The sequence below is a fragment of the Streptopelia decaocto genome, assembly GCF_964273445.1.
Source record: "Streptopelia decaocto genome assembly, chromosome: 9".
Taxonomy (NCBI): domain Eukaryota; kingdom Metazoa; phylum Chordata; class Aves; order Columbiformes; family Columbidae; genus Streptopelia; species Streptopelia decaocto.
In genome coordinates, this window is record NC_138664.1 from 2119998 (window position 1) to 2138323 (window position 18326).

Here is an 18326-nt window from a genome sequence, read left to right on the forward strand (position 1 = left end):
TTAAGACTATTTTGTTAAAAGCTGAGTAAAATCCTCTGCGCCAGAAAGGAGGCTTGAAGCTAGAACAAAGAATATAATAAACAAACAAAATACAGTAAGTACTACCAAATAAATTGCCGCGTGCTTGCAGTGCTCAGTATGCAGTGGTTCAGAGGAACGATTTGAAACATGCAAGAGAAAGAGCAACATTCACATTTCGAGTTACCAAGCATGCATGGGTTGCCCTTTTTTCTTTCTTAAAAACCACCAAAACCAACCAACCAACAGAAACACCTCCCTCCAGAAGCTTTAGAGCTACTTTCCCTGGCTTGGATATTCAAGTCTCCCTGACCAAAGAGCAGTTCAGGGTTGTTCAAACTCACTAAGACCTTGTAACAGAGACTGTTTCCTCAAACATAAACTATGATGGTAACTACGTGCACTGGTACCATTTTGACCTTTTGTTCAGCTTGACAAAACAATGAAATTTATCCATATGTCTACTGTAAATATTTACATATGATGCACATTCTGCAGGCAACAAGAAACCAAATAAGTTAATTCTGTAACACGCAAGTCACCAAGGCTGCACACACTTGCAAAGCAGGATCATGAATATGTTTTTGTTAGATTTAAAGATATCAATAGCCATTCAGCTATTACAATTTACATAACAAGTGAAAATACATGCAAACAAAGCAAATTAATTACTTACCAATACTATTGTCTGCTTCTGCCTTACAAATTGATTACCTTTAGGATCCAGAAAGGGTATTAGGTGGGTTTTGACACATATTTGCTGCGTTGGCCAAAAGCAGAATGTTGGGTTTTTTTGTAGTGGTTCTTTTTGGTGTGGTTTGGCTTCTTTTGTTTGTAAGGTAAAAGCCACCATTTAAACAAACTACAGTCACATTTTAGATAACACTACTGCTGCTGCTATTCCTGCCACGAGTTTTTAATCAGTTCTGAGCCACTTACACCTATAAGGAATCCATAAGGCGATAGCAAGCAATACTCTCCTGGAAATGTAATTAACAAAGCCCCAGCCCATCTAAGTTATAAATACAGATTGTACAGAGCAGAGAACGAGAGTGGTATGAGAGAGGAGGGAGGGAGAGAATGAGTTATAAACGCATCTAATTTGGCTATAATACAAGCTGCACATGTGGACCGAGGAGAGTCTATGGCCCACAGTGTGTAAGCTGTCACCAAATTGCATTTTGCTAATAACTCATATCTGTAGCCAGCAAATTAAGCCAGCCAAAGTGCCACCTACCCAGGTAGCTGTGCTGACTGTGTTTAGATATCAGTTACACAGCTACAGCTTGGTTTTGCTTAATAGGGTTTCTCTTAAAATGTTGACAGCTGGCTGAATGCTCTAGTAGTTTTTAGCCAAATTATTGCAAGGTTTCAATTTTCATCTTAAACCTGCAGATAGGTATGTAATCATATTACGCTAATAAATAACCGGTGCTTTCAAGGTCTGAGGGAAGGGATCAAAAAATCATACACATCAAAAAGATACAAAGAAAAGTCTTAAGCAGACACACATTCTAATTTATTTCACATTGATGCTTAAGACTGTTGGTCAAATAAATGCTGGTTTGCTTTCATTTCTGCCATTCATTTTGATATCCTGAGGTATTGTCACCAGCAGGAGGAAAACATTAGTTGTGAAGGAACATTTGTTTTCTGAGAGCTCTGAAATTCCCCATATGTCCTCACTGCATATTTGGGTATGCGGGAGTAGAGATATACCTGGGGCAAACAGAAACCTCACAAAAACATCATCTGTTTTACATGCACAACCTTACTGTCTATTCAAACAAGCTGGTTACCCGAGAACAGAACATTTAGCAGTATCTGGTTGTGATCATTTCTCTTTCAAACAGAGTATTATGGTAATAAGTATCATTTACACACATAAATAAATCGCTAGACCTACAATGACCTAGAAGCCTAAGTATTTTATTGAGTAGATTATGTCCCTCCAGAACTCAACATGACATCAGATCATGGTTCTTTCTGCTGTATACGCACAACACCTATCGCTTCAGTTAAAGGTGGATGTTCCCATAACATCAGTCTGATACACACCATGTAGCATAAGATTCCAGGCAACAGAGAGGCGCAATATTCTCACACTGGCCAATTTATAAATCATATCATTGTCTAGACTCAAAAAACCCCACAAACAAGACCAACCAACAACAACCAAAAAAACACTTTGCTATCTCTATTAAATTAAAGTGGTTAAAAAGTCTGGGGGTTTTACTACTTAGGCAAAAAATGGAATAGCTACAAGTGCTCATAAGCACAGCTGCGGATTAATAACCTCTCTGCTCGCACCTGAGGTTTGTCTACATTTGGATAGGGCTCCCAGGCATCTGGATCTGTCTTGGCAGCTTTGAGATTAAGAACTAAGGGTTGCCAGGATTTGGTTTGTAAAATTTTCTCTCATGAAATATTCTAATTCTATAGCACATCAAATCCAGTGCAGGAGAAGAAAATCAAAGTACGGTACTTGAATGCATGAATCTGATAATCTTTTTTATTCACTATATTCTATCTCTATAGAAATACGCATGTACAAGTGTCTCTGCCTGTATACCTACCATCAATATTGGTATGGAATGAAGAACTTATTTTTTTTTTTCTTTTGAACTGTTAGAAATAATTAAATATCATTCTGGGCTGCACTTGTATGGGCTCCGGTAGGGAACGCAGACCGGGGCAGCATGAGACAGCAACGAGCTCTAGGGAGACAGGGTTACTCCACTAATAAATCCACCTGGACCCCAACAGATGCCATGTCCTGTCAAAGCTATTAGAAAACACTTGTTCGTTTGCCCCTGTTTCGTTTGCCACGTACAGCATAATCAAGAAAACGACTTCTCAAGTAACACTTATCTTTAGACGTCACAATTTTTTACCCCTCCACAGAACATTGACACTGTCCTCATTTTAAGGGCCATATGTATGGGAGGGAATTGCTAAAGTCATCCAGCTGGGCATTAGCAGAGCCAACTCACTATGCGCCTGGGTCCCATCCAGCCACGGTGCCTTTGTTCATTGCTCTCTGCTTCGCCTGGTCACTGTCTCCAGTAGCTGTGAAGCATCCAGACTCAACACAGATCTGTGTAGCGGTTGTATAACAAGACACACAAGGAAACAGTAGGGTGAGCTGCCGAAAGGCAAAGAGAAAACAGATCTGCTAAGGACAAACGAGATAATCCACGTGCGCCTGGAGCAAACACCAAAGGGTTACTACACATCACCGCTTCAGAGAACCACTTGCCCCCATTCACCTGCCAAGTGAAGGCTGCTAATAGCACAAACCCCAGAAATCACAGCGGGTGTGGAAGAGGCACAAGAAATAGGAATTATTATAAGATGGGACTTGGAGGTGTGGAAATGAAAGTCAAAGCACATTAATTACGGTTACAGAAACGCACGCCGTATACTGTTGCTTTACCTGTCGCACAGACACGCTTGGCACGACTGCTCAACGAGATCTGGCAGAAGACCTTAACACACCCATCCTGCACCATACCAGCTGAACAGAAATCACAGCCACAGCACTCAGCCAAGCACCAGTCGTGCCCGTCACTACGAGAGCTCCATGTGTTGAAAAAGATGAGCCTGCAATAACTTCGGGCCGTTAAGACAACAAATACTAATCACCAGCTGACACCAGCAAGTCCTGCTTTCTAGCAAATTGCTTTTATTTTTGTACATATCATCTCAAGAATCATCACGTTTTAATTGCTTCACACACTGCAATGATGTTGCCAAGGACCCTTATCTTGAACTTGTAAATCACTGGTCTTGCTAGACAATAACATCAGAGGAGATGTTGCTAACCATGGCTAAACACTACCCACAGTACACCTGTCAGACAGGGAAAAATCATTGCATCTTTTTATATAAAGCAATAATAAAGTTTTGAGAAAAAAAATGAAACCGTAGAATTTTATTGCTTCCATAATCATTTTCCATTATCTGATTCTTTCCTATTTGACTGCACACACAACAGCCTGTGAACATCAATGGGAAGTATATGACAACGACTTGGGGAAGGAGGGAAACAACCTTCAACTTCTAAAATATCCTTTTTTCCTCCCCTTAATTTTAGATAATCTACGTGGACATAAGGTATCTGAAAACAGCTCTAGCCTTTTCAGTCTCAATACCAGCTTACATTTTACTTCCTTCTAGCAAAAAATAGTACCTCATTTAACAAGTTTTTAGATCAACATACCTTGATGACAATAAATATTTCAAAAGAGGGCAGACGATGCAGTCATTGACATTAATGAGCATTAGGGAATTGCACAACATAAGGAAAGCACAAGTGCTCTATGATCATCAATTTGCACTTAACAACAAACACCAGGATAACAGACTCTCTTAACCTCTTAATACCCCCCACACGTCAAAACAGCAAAGAACAGTGAAGCTGTTCTACACAGTATTAGACTCAGCTTGATTTACCACAATATACCAGAGGAAGGTGGCATAAAAATGTGTACAAACACGGTCATAAATGGAAGAAGGTGGTTGGCGTGTGTTGCACAGATGCACAAGGTGTCGTGCACCAGCTCTGCAAGGTCAGAACAAGAACAGGACGCTCTGAAGGAGCCTGCAGCTCACAGATGATACACTAAGGGCATCCACATCACTGGGAAAATCATTCCCCAGTAGGTACCATCTCAGATTTATAACACAACCCACTACAAACCTCTCTCAGCACTGTATCTTTTCTTTCTCGGTTCCAAAACAAATAAAAATTACACTGTTTTCTATGCCTATGACTGATGCGGTTTTCACGTAGGTCCAAGGCTCTACAAGATGTGACAAAGTGGGAAATATCTGTGTCATTGTACAAATATTTTGCATAGCTCTGCTTGACTGTTTGAGACAGATAGCTTGCTGTAGGTAAGATCAGAGGGGGATGCGGGAGGAATCTGACAAGAAAGAAAAACTATGACCTAGATAAGGAGCATCCCAACAAACATTCAAAGTGTAACAGACAGGCTATTAGCGGTGAAGAAACAACCTGCCTGCAGCCAGCAGTTACACGGCTGCTTTCCCAAAGCTGAGGGAAGAGATACAAGAGGAAAAACAAACAAACATCACGAAACATTGGTCTGTTAAAGAAAGGGATGAGCAGGGCCAACACACTGGCACTTGGAGAGCATGCAGCAGTCAGCAAGCAATCCAACCTGCACAAGCTGGAGCCAGCTGGCGTGCAACCACCGCAAAGGTCAAAGATGCAGTAGATGCGTGGAGGCTTTTCCTTTGGCTACTTTTTACTATTGGGTAAGAAATAAGTCAATATTTTAGGGTTTGCATGGATAAATCACTTTGCTTGCCCTACAGGGAACAACTGCTCTAGCAACTGAAGGCAACGCACCTAGGCAGATGAGAAAGGTGGTCTTTGATTCAATGCAAGAGCGGATTAGCACTACAGACAGCATCAAAATGGAACATTGGCAACCAGGCTTGAGACCCAGAGGCAGCCCAGCCTTGCAGAGCAGAGCTCAGGCACAGCTGAGGTCAGGAACCAAGGCACCCAGTTGAGTCCTTGTAGCCCTATCCAAACAAGCTGCCACAGAAATGAGAGAGCACCATTAATCTTATTTCTTACTCATTTTGAAGGAGGTGCAAGAAGCATACGGGTATTAACTGCTCTCTTCCCCACCTGCTTGCCTTCATGCCATGGCCAACGCTTCGTGCCATGGCCAACGCTTCGTGCCATGGCCAACGCTTCGTGCCTCCCTTGGCACAGAAGCAACATGATGAACCTTATCTGACAAACAGGATCAAATCATCCTAGAAACCTCTAGAGTACTTCTCAACGCAGTGCAGATTGATGCTGCCCAGGACAGTCAAATGTTTAGCCAGTTTTACTCATATGCAAGCTTACATAAATACAAATTTTATAAAATGAAGTGTTCTTTTTCCCAAAAAAAATAGATATGAAGTTGTATTGGAATGAGCTTCCTTGTCATGTATCTCTCTTACCACGCTGGGCCCAGGGCCAGAACGGTTCTGCTTTCCAGACTCCAATCTTGTTTTTCTCTGGATGAATATCAGAGTGAGCAGATTGACAAAGGACAACGCGGTGAAGCCTCTTCAGGAGGAACGAAGGTCAAAGCGTCGCATGGCAGCAAGTTTTCGCTTCTGCCAGCAGCAGCAGAAACGCTGTGCCATGTTCTGCATAGATAACGATGGCAGTTCATATTTACAGAGATTTGCGAACACTATGATGAACCACACCATGTGGTTTGTCTCAATGAACGACGCTTTGAAAGTTGTCTTCTCCGAACAGCTGGAGGGATGCTGGGCTGCCTGTCCTCGGGCAGCCCATAAAACATAAGACTTACCGACAGCCTAAAAAAGGCTCCGTTGTGGCACCACACAGCACAGCCAGCTTCTTACAAACCATTGCCAGCCCCATGTTGCAGAGACATTTTTATGCTGTCAACTTAATAATGCAATAAAAGGCAGAGGAGAGCTTTAGTTATAAGTATCAAAATATAAAATTCTACCGCAGATAGCGCTGGGAAGATAAACTCCCTTCTCACAGACTAGAAGTGACAGCTTTGCATTAGAAAGCAGCAGCAGATATTCAAAGCTCCAGGAAAACCTGTAGTAAAAGCACCAAAAAAATCAAAGTGCAGCTGCTCTTTTTACTGTTTAAATCATTATATATTAGCAACAAATCTTGTTGTTGGCCAACACTCAGAAATGGCATATGGCCAATAAAAGGTTCAGTGGAGTTTTCCATCTGTCACGGAAATCGCTATGGCTCCAGCTCATACATAGTAAGTTCAGTGTCATAATTATTTGTGTACTAGACGTCAACCATTCAGTCTAACATAATCATTTGACGACACAATTTGCTAAATATACTGCCCAAGCAAAGCACTACATAACCGTAACTGAAATGCATGAGAGGCATTTGTAGTATAACACTGGCACTAACAAGAGGAAAGCTTGTGAACAGAGGGTGCTGTCTTGCCACAATGCATTGTGCAAATAGGAACACACTCACGTATTCTCTTGATATGCAATGGACAGTAAGAGGTAACCGTGCTCTTATTAAAACCAAAGTCAAATGCATGCGAGATAGCAAGTCAGCAAGTGGCCACCACACGTTTCTTGTCCATTACAAACACTAAGCATATGGATTTACTTTGCTGTCTTGGCTGTGCTGCCAGCACAAGAAGGCTGACAGACTAAGCTTTAAACTATTTTCTTTTCGCTATAAATTCAGGAAATACCTTAGTAAGTGCATTGTCTGAGGGTTTTTAAGAATTCTTTCTACAGCCTTTTCCATTAGTTTTCAGCAACTGTGGAAGCAACAATGATACTTTTTCTCCCTCCTCCCACAGCACTCTGGTGCTACGAATGCTGTATTTAGATCTGGATTTTCCAGACACCGGGGTTTATATTTCAATCAGCCAAGAGTCACAGTCTGCTTGGCCCCACATTTGGGCTCAGGCACAAGCATATTTCTATTTTCTAGTTCAGTCAGAAAAAAAACGTGTAACATTCCCAAGTGCTGAACTTTAACAAAGAAGAAAAAAAGTGTTCTAAACTGTGCTGGAAGTCGAAAGCAAGAATATTTTTGTTCTGCAAGCTTGCAAGAGTAGTATTTCACCTCCCTAGGCCTCGCTGCTCCACATCTGCTCCAAGAGAACTGCCAAAGGACTTAGAGCTACTGGATCTGACCTGTCGCTGGCTCTCAGCATAAGGAGCCTTGGACACCGGGAGCACAGTAAAGAGGGACGCAGGAATTCACTGAAACTTTTTATGACATTTAATAATCCCTCTGTGGTTTGGTCAGGGCTGGCACAACTTCACAGCAATAAGCTGATTTGCACAGAAATGTGCTCATGGCTCCAACAGATGATAGCAGTTCACGGGAACAGTTGCTTGCTGCGAAAGAGGTCCTATCCATAGTGCTGGTTTGCTCATCAGAACAGGGAGGGAAGGAAAAACAGATTATCTTTAAAAAACACAACCAAAAAACCCACTGAAAGTAATGACAATAACTTAAGTGATCATCTCAGATGCCTAAATATTAGTTATCTTGATTAGCAGTGGATTCCTAGAGCAGCCGAGACGCTCACCCGGGGCTGGCAGACGTCAGGACCTGTCTCAGGGCAGCAGATGGAAAGCAGGTGGGAAACCCTCGAGTACCCACAGTTACAGAGCTGGACTGGATCCTATAACCTTCAATTCTTGGACAGCAGATACTCCATTAAGCAGATCCAGTATTCAATACCTCAAGGACAACTCAATTGAACATATTTAAAGCCTGTTTAAATTTGCATAATTTTCTTTATTGCTTCTGTAAAAAAATGAAATAAATATTTAAATCTGAAACCGTATGAAAAAAGCATTTCCCAGCAGAGCTTTTGAAAGCCTTGAATCTTATATTGCCTATTGTTTGCCCTGTCTTGAAGGTTAGAGATCGTGCGAGGTATCCCACCAAGAGCATCAACTCATCAGACAGGCAGGAGATTCAACTGAATAAAAAGTTCAAGAAGTCCTTGAGGAAGAGACAGTTTTAAACAGGTCCCAGAAAGGAGAGGAGAATACACAGTTCATGCTGTTAGTGTCCCTCGCCTTGAATTAGAGGGGCCTCCAAAACTAGGAGCTGTTGGACGGAGTAGAAGAATCAGAGTGGGCACACTCCATGGTCACTTGAAGAGAAAGACAGTGGGGGGAAGACCAGACACTGTATTTGCATAAAATATACACAAATACACAACTCCCCCACAGAATCAAAATAAGCATAGCAGGGAAAAACAAACAAAAAAGATACCTGTTTTCACCACCGAGAAAACAGCCAGTTCTGGGACAGCTGAATATTGCCAAATACTCTACCACGTTTCATTCATCAGCAGGATTTGGGTCAGTGTCCCTAAACTCCAAGGGAGCAGAAATATACAGCATTCAACTGTTTTCTAGGAGACGCTGCTTCCTCCTTCATGTTGACCAGAGGATATCACAGGAAAACACAAGAACCCACCTAAAGCCGCTCTTTGATTCCAAGTGATTGTGCCTTGGCTTCAGCAGGCACGAGCACCAGAACAGCACAAGAGGCTCCACGCAGCCTTAGTGCAGCCCAGCCCAAGCTCTTCAAACGCTAACAAATAAAAACATATTTCTGTTAGTGGAAATTATATAGCTGGGGAAAGTGTGGAGTTCACTCACAAAACTGAAGCTGTCATCACTGCTTCTCCTCAAACTGATGGGAAAATACAGTGGAAAAAAAACACCCTGTTCATTTAACTACAAATTTCTAAGCGTGGCAGATGAAATTCAGCAGCAACAGGCTTGAAAAAGGAAAATATTTGCTTGACATTTATAATGTCATTCAAGTTGAGAGTGGAGAAGGTTGGGGTGGACTTAACAGATTAAAACCAAAGCATCTGAAAGCAGACCCACTGGATTCACCAGTTGTCATCGGAGCATCTATTCCATTCCTAGCTGACCCACTCCCTCATCTCCCCACCATTTGTTATCCCTGCTGGTGGCTCCCAGCCTGCTATGCTGAATCAGCTACTGATTCACCCAAGCCCTGAGAAATCTGTGGCGATGGATGGGAATGTCTAAAAACGATCCAGGAAAAGGTGAGCCAGTAATTGTGTGTAAATACGTTTATTGGTAAACGAGTCGGTACTGAAACAGCTTTCTGGGAAAGCAGGAAGGGGGCAGCAGCTGGAGGCCTGGCTGCCATTTCCAGCCCTGCTAACAGGGAGAATGGTCCATGGCAGAACCCACGTGAACCTGCATATACGATGCACGTTGTCTCCATGGTTGCCAATTCTGTTTATTAGTGACAACTGACTACAACAAAATGATGCTTCGAGTGGCCAGGGAACAGATGTGTAAGCTATAAGCTTTTAAAATGGATGAGAAAACCCTAAATCATAGATAGTTCATGATATGTGAGAATATGAGAAACCAGTTTTAGTGACATAAGGATACAATAATTGTTCTGTCCTGAGGGGAAAAAGTTCCAGCTCTATCACATCAGTTCCTCTGTCAGCACAACATGTTTCTTCTGAAAGATACAGTATTATCTATATATTCTGTGCTAGCAATTAAGACATCAATATGTTCAGTTTTTAAGGTCTGATAAAAAACTTTAAAGTTGCTTTAAAATATTAAAAACATTATGTTCCAGCATATACAGCAATGACAGAATTACTATTAAACGTGATATTTTAAATATCCTCCATTTCACAGCAGAGACTTTAAAGTTAGCATTGCGAAGGAATAATCAGTAGTAACTCACCAGCAGTTTATGTGGGCTTGGGAGAATCTCTAAGTCCTCCGACAAAACCCAACCTGCGTTTCTGGTGATGAGATGGTCTCTCGGGAGGAAGCAGGGGAGGCTGCACCAGAGCTCTCCAGAGAGACACGTTCCCAGAGTTTGCAGGAATTTTATGCTTCGGCTGTTTGCACCGCTCAGCTGGAACTGTAATAGTTCTGCCATCTCCTCACCAGAAGCACAGCATTGATTTTGCTCCTTATCCTCCTGTAAAGCTAACGGTGTTTCCAGAGAAAGGCAGGCACCTGCACACGTGTACAAGTTGCCTGTTAGCCTGGGTATAATTTACATGGACTCTACCCAAAGCACAAACTAGGAGAACCGATCTGCCGAGGAGTTCCAGCTGAATCTCGGCCAGTTTTCAAACACTCTGTGTTCGCAGAGCTGTCTACCCAGACCATCTCTTTGGCGCACGGCCGTTCAGTTGCGTTTTACCAGAAGTCTCTGGTCCTCACTTTGTTCCTTCCCAGCCCCTCATTGCAGAAGACACAAGAGGCTTGTGCTCCACGTCCTACCCCGGCTGCCACGAGGTCCCTGCTCCACCTCCCCAGAAAACTGTTACCCACCCCATCCTCAGCAAACACACATCCCGAAAGCAACCGCGCTGGTGTTTTCCTTGCTGGCCTCACCCCTGAGGGAAGAGAGAATCTCCAGGAGCACATCACAACATGCACTAAGTACAAAAAGCATCACAGATACTGCACCAAAACATGAAGGTTTTAAAATCCCCTCCGGACTGACGCACAGTAGCATAACCCAACACACAAAAGTAGTATTTGACAACACACTGTCTTCTAGCGATCGATTTCTGAAACGGAGAAACATCCGCAAATCAGCAACACCTATTACATTGTAAATAACATCAGCATGTACTAATGTTATCTGGTGAAACAACTTGGTAGCCTATAAGGCAGAATTCAATGTGTCTCTTCTCTAGTATGTCAATAATGATTATTTTTCTAACGCTTGTTCAGTTATAGGAATACAAGAAAAGCAATCACATTGGAGAAAACGTGATTTGATGTTGTTTATAAACAGACACTTAAGCACTGAGAGTTTGTTTTATCTCCCAAGACATCACTGAGGTTACAGAACTTGCAGGCAATAACCATAAGAACAATAATTTCCATATTATTCATGTAGAATGTAAATTCCTAAGTACTTGCAAACTCAAGGTCAGCTGAATTTGCCAGACCAGCTAGGCGGTTTCATTAGGGACACAACGAAAAACAACAGCAAAACTTTAACAAACGCAGCAGCCCCACTGAAACCTGTGACACACGACCTTCCACACATGGCCTGATCTCCAGAATGGGTCAAGAGCGCGCACGGAAAGCATGGCAGCGGATTAAGCCAGGCCTAAGACAGCCAGAGCCAGAGCTGAAGTAAAAACAGCAGAAAAAACACACATTCACAAGAGTGGAAAAGAATAGGTGTATGCTCCAGCGTAAGTATAAGTGAAAAAGGTAGTAGGTGGCGGTGGATAGAGACTCGAACTCTCCTGGGTTACTCTGAGCAGTATTTATTGTAGAAGATTCGCAGGAACAGCAGCGTTGGGTCACCTCCTCAGAGAGTGACAATCATACAGCAATACAGCTAGTCGTTATATAGGGTTCTAACAGGTATTGTGCAACTAAGCAAAATTTATCACTGTCTATCACTGTCTAGTGGAAATTTTCTAAATATTCACGATATCCTCAGGTTCCTTCTGTCCCAGTGGTGTGCAGGCTCCACTTCTTCCTTCATGTTCCACTACGGCAAGTACCAAACGAAAGGTCCTCGGGTCGCAGGGCGAGCTTTGAAGTTCTACCTGTCTCATTTGTTATCCATAGTTCATCAGTCTAGCACGGAAATCGGCAAACCTAAGAATAGCATTTATCAATCTCTTAACTAAGGGTACAAAGCAAGCATAAGGTAACCACGCTCGTGGTTCTGGGTAAGGGCTATACAGGGGAGAAGCTGAGACTTTCAGCCTTAGCAGCACAGTTTATAACACTGATACAGGCCTAAAATCCTAATTTCCTCTTTTCCTATAACAATAAGCACAAGTGTTTGTTGAAGTGTCTGTGGCGACAGGAAGAGGAAAGAAAACAAGTGGAAGCAAATGTCACTGAGAAGGACCAGAACTCCTTGGTGCACAGAACCGGCAGGAAAGGACAAGCTTAGAAACCGCAGGCAAGGCAGCAGTTTGCTGCTCTTGGGTTCTCCTCTGTCCACAGCAACACGCCCTTGCACAGTTGAGAGGGAAACAACAAATAAACAACCCTCACGTTGACTCACTCATTGCCAATATCTACTCTCCCCTGTGTTTTGCGATGTATTTACCTGCCCCACAGACATAACAGTGTATTAGAAACAGAAGAAGTGATTTTGGATCTGGTCTATACACAAACTGCTGGAGGGATGGAACAGAGTGAAGTGACTATGGTGCAGTGCTATTAACCATAGGACTCCCCTCACAAACCTCAGATCTGCTCCATTGTTTGGCCATCCCGCACGCAAACACTCGACTTTCATGCTTGAAGCAAGCTGGCTCTATCTGCAGACCATCCATTTCCTATCCTTTTTAGACAATGTGCAGCCTTCCGAGTTCCACAACCGTAAGATATTCTGAAGGCACTGGGTATGCTGAGATACCGAACAAGAACTACACAAAGGAGCTTCTCTACAGCATTATTACTGACCAGCAACAGCCGTGATCTCCTGGTATATGCAGGCGTACGTAGCCTTCGCAGTAAGATTTTCTGATGGGTTCAGCCTAGGCAGTCAACCACCATCAGACCATCAGTTTTGTGACACCACAAGCACTGACATCTACAATACATTCTGATTGTCTTAATGAGGACTTTTAGCCAAAGGAAAGCAGTTAACATGGAGGAGCATTCAAATAGTACTAGAGAAGTGCTTACTGGTTTAAATCTAAAAAACATTTAATCTGGCACATGTTTCGGTTTCAGAGATTCCTTCGATGTCCTGAACAGATGACCGAGCCACCCAGTGAGCAAGCTAAGGTCATGAGAACTACTGTAAAGCTTCACCAAAGAGACAGCAGATGAAGTGAGAGAAGAATCCAGGCCTGAAGATGGGAGGTGAATTCTGTACATCTGAATTGCAGGGAAAATAAAAATCCTCAGGCACCCAAATGAACAGATCCAATCTTCTCCAACTACCAATAGTACACTCTCTTTCCAGCACTCATCCCTTGATGACAAGCAAGCAAGAAATCCTGTGGAGGAGTTTCTAGCTTTTTTGCCACTGTGGGCAGCCCTAAGCCAAGCTTTGCCTTGTCAGCCTATGATCCCCACTATCACAGGGAGCAACGTTACTCCACGGCTCACATGAAGAGAAGCAGCCTCAAACAACTCCCCACCCTCACCTACCTCCCCTTGACCACGTAACCCGAATGCTTCCATGGTCCACCTGCCGAAAATAACCTCCTTGCTCACTCGTACCAGCTGAAATAAAAGCTGGAGGCAGCCAGACAGCACAACCGAAGAACTGGAAGCTTCCTGCCTTCAGATGCATTGGCACTGAAGTCTAATTACAGACCACCTGAAAACATACACTGTTCACAACTTCATAGCTCGGAGTCAATAAAAACCATTTGCCACACATACAAGGTCAGAACACGAAGGCCAAGGGTCCGAGAATAAATCTGAGTCAGTCCTGCGCTGGTTACCAAATGCCATTCCTTCACAGCTCAACAGCTTTCCTGGTTGGCACCAGGGGCTGCAATCAAGTTGTACCTTCCAGTGATCTTCAAGGTAGTCACAGCAAGAGCACTTGGCTCTTCTGTGCTGCAGGGAGCCAAGGGTCAGAAATCAAACCTTTCCCTTTGACATTGTTCTAAAGCCATCAATTAACCCGGTCCCCCTTCCTCAAGTCAGGAGATCTGCTTGAAAAGAATACTGTGATGTGTTCGTTTACCTCCAGCATTAGGTGTTCAGAGTCCCATGTTCAAGCTTGGTCTACAACTATGTATTTGAAAGAAAGAGAAAGCAACCTAGGAGTCTTGTGTGGCTAATGTGCATTAAGGTGATGCTTTAGAGAAACAGCAGCCATCATGAGGGCTGGCAACTCTCAAATCACTGGTTATGGAGGAAAGAATATTAAACAGCTATCATCAATCTATCTAGATCCACGAGGTGAGCCATGAAATGCTGACAAAGGGGAATATCTGCTCTGACAATGACAGTATATTTATCTTGTAAATGAAGAATAATGGAGTTACACTGAAGAGACTCATTTTAACTTTGCAACAGTACAGTATGCGTCTCATCACCTGAGGGTGATATCTCAGCACCTCGGGGTAAGAGAATTTATTCTACCCGCTGTTTTAGAGATGACCATATAACACAGATGGCACTCCAGCCTCCAAATAAGCCACACAAGCAGCACAAACAGAAGAAAAGGAGCGTGGAAACCAACCTCAAGAGCACGAGCGCAGCCTCCGGTCGCAGCAGCTCCCTTTCCATCCTCAGCTTCTCTTCTGCCAAATAGGAACAGCACAAGATTATCACAAGAATGTGGGGGTCTTGAGGATGAAAACATCTTCACTTGTCTTGTTTCCCAGCACATTAGGCCTTGTGACCGGGAGCATGAATAGTGCATATGTGCACAGACACGAGAGCAAAGTACAGCGGTGCACAGGGTCACGTAGCGGTAACACTGGGGCACACTAATACCGAGCTGCACTCCCACCATCCAAACCCAGACTGGGCTGATCTTCTACAGACCACCACCAAAAAAATCAAACAAACAACCTGCCCAAAGCAACAAGGAAAGGATAACACAGAAACTGAACTGTGATTGAGACAGTAGGCAATTGAAACTAAGGAAGCCAAAGAAACTCAGCACTCTTGTACAGACATGTACAACCACACATACTTACAATAGCTGCACAGCCCTTACCAGGACCTCTACCTCCTTTTATTCCCCCAGCAAGATTGGAACCCAGCCAGCATGAAACTTTTCTGTTGTTGTTTTAAGATAGTCATGGATTCATTATGCCATCCCCATATCTTTTCTGTCTGGTCCTCCCAACAAGGACACACACTCCCTTAAGTTCTGATAGACTCACCTGCTTTTTTCCTTACTGTCCACGTCCTGTCTGCTGACATTATGAAGGAAGCAGGAGAGAAAAACCTCAAACAACACTAAGCAAATCCACTGCTTGTAGAAAAGCTCCTTCGTGGAGTCACCCAGAGACGCTGGAGTTTCACCTCCCTCACAAGCAAATGAGCACCCGCTGGGCGCACACACAACAGCTGATCCCAATTCACGTTTTCTCCCACCTGCCCCCTAATAGCACACAGCTGTGGTCAGACCTCTGGACAGCCCAACCTCCTTTTGCTTGGAGGGGCAACGAAACACCCTGTCCCCAGTTGAGCAGGGGTGGTAGAGCGTTGTTACCGGTGTGACCAGCAAAGAGCTGCTCTTCTCTCTTCTTCAGAAACTCTGAACAACTTATTTATCCATTCTTTTTGCTGTTAAGCAGGGCTTTATCTTAACAGCAGCCACACAAATGCAGTAGCACAGGTGGGATCTGTGCTATTAGCTGACCCACCGCAGCTTTGCAGAGCGCTCTCTGAGGCTGGAACAGCCCAGCCGGCCGTGCTGAGGCCAAAGGACCCACGGGCTGCCGGATTTTTGTGCGGGGTCAAACATGCACAAACACAGAGTTGGTTCCCCATGCTGGGAGGATAAGGCGCTTTGTTTGGTTCCTGGTTGTTGGTCTCTCCAGGCATGTGCTTGGCAAGGAGGGCATGAGCACATCAACCTCACTCACAGCTTCTCCGCAAACCAAGGGGGCTTCAGGCTTTGCTAAAATCAAAGCTGCGGCTTCGCTTCAGCTGTGCACAGGGAGGGGGTGCCTATGGAAAGGAATTAGAGCTTGAGCACAGATCAGAACCAGAGCATAACAAAGCCTCCAAATCCTGAAATCATATGACTGAACTCTTCTAACTACACAGCGAGCGCATTGCTGTACCAGGGAACGCGTTCCCAGCAGAACGGCAGGCTCGTAAGTAATTAAAAGCAGTGACAAAAGAGCACGCCATCCAAAAAAAATCCAAATTGAAGTGAAGTAGCTGATATTAGAAAACTATGCTGAGATTTTAAGAGTAGGCTGTGATAAGCTGTGAAGAAGAGGGGCAGGTAAGGAAGCTGCTTATCTTGATAATGAAACCCTTTCTGCTGCCCTATGTAAGGAAAGAGCCACCAGTAATTTAGACAGGAAAATTCATACTGGTTTACGCTGGTGCAAAGTGGGGTTTGGAAGAAACTCCTTCATTTTTTTTTAAGACTAAAATGATGTATTTTCTCCTGTAAAGCAGGAGAAGCAGCAGCTGACATAACTCTGGTTTTCAGAGAGCACGGAGAACTCATTTCTGGAAGTTGGTCGTCACCCTGAAAAATCTTGACCATTAAACTGATTCTTGCTCTGGTAAAAAGCACCCTGGGCCTCAAAAGGGTCAGAAACAGACAACAGCAACTGCTGTAGAATTTGTTGCTCAATAAAACATTTCTCTGAGAGCCAGTGTTCGTATTCTAATGGTGGCTGTACGGTTCTGCTTGCTTAAATCCAAGAGAGAAATGTCCACTTTTTCACCTTATCTCATCTCCCGCATCCCAGAGAGGGGCTGATTGTGTATTTGCCAAACACCACGGATGCAAGGAACAAGAAGTTTACAGGGATTAGATGCAATGAAGCAAACCAGCATTTTCCACTTTGCACTCCTTTCTCACAAATGTGAGCGTCAGCCCCGCACCTAAAAAACCATCAGTAACAACATGGGCACCTAAAAAGGTCATTTGGCATAATGGGTTTGAAAATGTTTATGGAAACACGTCTACAAGTGATTCAACGGAAACACAACTCTTGAGAAACCAGTGACTGGGGAGGAGCGGGGGGAGCTGCTTTACAAAAGCATCTTGCTAAAAGGCTGTATTTTACTATTTAATCCTCGATCATACACATGACTTCATTGTGGAAAGGTCAGCAGACAAAGCAGCGCAGTGAGCCGGGTCTGAAGGGAGGGATTGTGCGGTGGGTCTCAGCTTTGCCCTCGCTGAATCGCTCATCTGAGCAGCGTGAACTTCCCTGGCCCAGCCAGGACCAGCCCGGCGCTCGCACAGCCCACCAAGCTTGGTAGAGCGGTGGGAATAAACAGGAATTGTCACAGCAATATTAGATATTAGGGGGATGAAGGTTACACTCACCTTCTACCTGAAATAAATAAATTACGCTTTTTCTATGGATAAACAACGTGCAATCCAATTCCTTAATTGTATTCTTTAAACATGTGTTCATTAGAGCACAAGCAAAACAGCGCTGGGTGCGCGGGGGATTCGCTCCGCCCACCACGCACACTTTTAACGATAAGAAGTGTGCTTAAATACAGTATGGTATCACATATTCATAATGACCCCAGAGACGCCTGTACATATTCATGACCTTTCCCGCTTTTTATTAAAATGAGTCTCAAATAACCATTTACATATTCCCTCCTTGACCCTCATTGCCTGCGCAGTGTCACTTGGTGAATTTGAGGAGGGGTCTTTAGGGTCTTTGGATGAAGCTCCTTCAGCTTCGTCACAGTGGACTTTGTACCTTTGGCTCATTAGGAGGGACTGGCTGGAATCCAAGCTACCAAAACAACCAAAACCAGACTGGCGCCCCCTTTTTGCTGTGAATCTTGGGTATCTTGTCTCCTCAAGGTTGCAGCTGGTGCTGTAAAACTTCTGATCTCGGCATTTAATGAAGTCCTGCTTTTTTTAGCACAATTAGTTACATACAGCTCTAAACTAGATATTAATTATGTGGTTTAAAATGGTAGCTTGTTAGTAGGCCCTTATTATATAGTTGCTTAACCCTTAAAATGTTAGTTCCCTCTATCAATATAACTTCCTAAGCAAGTTTCATAACTTTTAACATAGAACTTAACCACCCTTCCCTTTTCGCGGTTCAGAGTCCGTGCCTCACTTGGTTATA